Source organism: Rutidosis leptorrhynchoides, chromosome 2 (genome assembly GCF_046630445.1).
Source record: "Rutidosis leptorrhynchoides isolate AG116_Rl617_1_P2 chromosome 2, CSIRO_AGI_Rlap_v1, whole genome shotgun sequence".
Lineage (NCBI taxonomy): Eukaryota > Viridiplantae > Streptophyta > Magnoliopsida > Asterales > Asteraceae > Rutidosis > Rutidosis leptorrhynchoides.
The window spans coordinates 287,434,496-287,438,103 of record NC_092334.1 but is presented as its reverse complement, the minus strand read 5'-3'; positions in this window follow the sequence as shown (position 1 = coordinate 287,438,103).

Genomic DNA, 3,608 nt, shown 5'->3' with positions numbered 1-3,608 from the left:
GGGTTACGTAATGTCCAACAGTCCCGTAACAATCTAAAAACCTCATTTCTTACCCCAATTACCGACTCCGTCACTTGTGGGAACGTTTTGTTTAATAGCTGTAGCCCGATGTTCTTTTTCTCACTTTGGTGAGAAGCGAACATTACTAACCCGTAAGCATAGCATGCTTCTTTATGTTGCATGTTAGCCGCTTTTTCTAAATCATGAAGTCCTATATTCGGATACATTGATTCAAAATAATTTCTTAACCCGTTGCGTAAAATAGCATTTGGGTTCCCCGCAATATATGTGTCAAAGTAAACACATCGTAACTTATGGGTTTCCCAATGTGATATCCCCCATCTTTCAAACGAAAGTCTCTTATAAACCAAGACATTCTTGGAACGTTCTTCGAATGTCTTACAAACTGATCTCGCCTTAAATAGTTGTGCCGAAGAATTCTGACCGACTCTAGACAAGATTTCATCAATCATGTCTCCGGGTAGATCTCTTAAAATATTGGGTTGTCTATCCATTTTATGTTTTTATACTGTAAAATAGACAAGAGTTAGATTCATAGAAAAAAATACTTATTAATACAAGCAATTTTTACATATATCATAAAGCATAAGCACACTATATTACATATATTACACCACACGAATACAACTATCTTATTCCGACTCTCTTGTTTCTTCTTCTTCGGTTTTGGTTCGTTTGGCCAAGTTTCTAGGGATATATGATGTTCCCCTAATACGAGCCGTCGTTATCCACATTGGTTTAGAAAAACCTGGTGGTTTAGAGGTTCCCGGGTCATTGTTACAACTTAAGGACTTCGGGGGTTGACGATACATATAAAGTTCATCGGGGTTGGAATTAGATTTCTCTATTTTTATGCCCTTTCCCTTATTATTTTCTTTTGCCTTTTTAAATTCAGTTGGGGTAATTTCTATAACATCATCGGAATTCTCGTCGGAATCCGATTCATCGGAGAATTGGTATTCCTCCCAATATTTTGCTTCCTTGGCGGAAACACCATTGACCATAATTAACCTTGGTCGGCTGGTTGAGGATTTTCTTTTACTTAACCGTTTTATTATTTCCCCCACCGGTTCTATTTCTTCATCCGGTTCCGATTCTTCTTCCGGTTCCGATTCTTCTTCCGGTTCCGACTCTTCTTCCGGTTCCTCTTCGGGAACTTGTGAATCAGTCCACGAATCATTCCAATTTACATTTGACTCTTCATTATTATTAGGTGAGTCAATGGGACTTGTTCTAGAGGTAGATATCTATCACATAATATCAAACGCGTTAAGAGATTAATATATCACATAATATTCACATGTTAAAAATATATAGTTTCCAACAAAATTTGTTAAGCAATCATTTTTCAAGTAAACACGGTCGAAGTCCAGACTCACTAATGCATCCTAACAAACTCGATAAGACACACTAATGCAAAATTCTGGTTCTCTAAGACCAACGCTCTGATACCAACTGAAATGTCCCGTTCTTATTGATTAAAAACGTTCCATATTAATTGATTTCGTTGCGAGGTTTTGACCTCTATATGAGACGTTTTTCAAAGACTGCATTCATTTTAAAATAAACCATAACCTTTATTTCATCAATAAAGGTTTAAAAAGCTTTACGTAGATTATCAAATAATGATAATCTAAAATATCCTGTTTACACACGACCATTACATAATGGTTTACAATACAAATATGTTACAACAAAATAAGTTTCTTGAATGCAGTTTTTACACAATATCATACAAGCATGGACTCCAAATCTCGTCCTTATTTAAGTATGCGACAGCGGAAGCTCTTAATAATCATCTGAGAATAAACATGCTTAAAACGTCAACAAAAATGTTGGTGAGTTATAGGTTTAACCTATATATATCAAATCATAATAATAGACCACAAGATTTCATATTTCAATACAAATCCCATACATAGAGATAAAAATCATTCATATGGTGAACACCTGGTAACCGACATTAACAAGATGCATATATAAGAATATCCCCATCATTCCGGGACACCCTTCGGATATGATATAAATTTTGAAGTACTAAAGCATCCGGTACTTTGGATGGGGTTTGTTAGGCCCAATAGATCTATCTTTAGGATTCGCGTCAATTAGGGTGTCTGTTCCCTAATTCTTAGATTACCAGACTTAATAAAAAGGGGCATATTCGATTTCGATAATTCAACCATAGAATGTAGTTTCACGTACTTGTGTCTATTTTGTAAATCATTTATAAAACCTGCATGTATTCTCATCCCAAAAATATTAGATTTTAAAAGTGGGACTATAACTCACTTTCACAGATTTTTACTTCGTCGGGAAGTAAGACTTGGCCACTGGTTGATTCACGAACCTATAACAATATATACATATATATTAAAGTATGTTCAAAATATATTTGCAACACTTTTAATATATTTTGATGTTTTAAGTTTATTAAGTCAGCTGTCCTCGTTAGTAACCTACAACTAGTTGTCCACAGTTAGATGTACAGAAATAAATCGATAAATATTATCTTGAATCAATCCACGACCCAGTGTATACGTATCTCAGTATTGATCACAACTCAAACTATATATATTTTGGAATCAACCTCAACCCTGTATAGCTAACTCCAACATTCACATATAGAGTGTCTATGGTTGTTCCGAAATATATATAGATGTGTCGACATGATAGGTCGAAACATTGTATACGTGTCTATGGTATCTCAAGATTACATAATATACAATACAAGTTGATTAAGTTATGGTTGGAATAGATTTGTTACCAATTTTCACGTAGCTAAAATGAGAAAAATTATCCAATCTTGTTTTACCCATAACTTCTTCATTTTAAATCCGTTTTGAGTGAATCAAATTGATATGGTTTCATATTGAACTCTATTTTATGAATCTAAATAGAAAAAGTATAGGTTTATTGTCGGAAAAATAAGTTACAAGTCGTTTTTGTAAAGGTAGTCATTTCAGTCGAAAGAACGACGTCTAGATGACCATTTTAGAAAACATACTTTCACTTTGAGTTTAACCATAATTTTTGGATATAGTTTCATGTTCATAATAAAAATCATTTTCTCAGAATAACAACTTTTAAATCAAAGTTTATCATAGTTTTTAACTAACCCAAAACAGCCCGCGGTGTTACTACGACGGCGTAAATCCGGTTTTACGGTGTTTTTCGTGTTTCCAGGTTTTAAATCATTAAGTTAGCATATCATATAGATATAGAACATGTGTTTAGTTGATTTTAAAAGTCAAGTTAGAAGGATTAACTTTTGTTTGCGAACAAGTTTAGAATTAACTAAACTATGTTCTAGTGATTACAAGTTTAAACATTCGAATAAGATAGCTTTATATGTATGAATCGAATGATGTTATGAACATCATTACTACCTTAAGTTCCTTGGATAAACCTACTGGAAAAGAGAAAAATGGATCTAGCTTCAATGGATCCTTGGATGGCTCGAAGTTCTTGAAGCAGAATCATGACACGAAAACAAGTTCAAGTAAGATCATCACTTGAAATAAGATTGTTATAGTTATAGAAATTGAACCAAAGTTTGAATATGATTATTACCTTGTATTAGAATGATA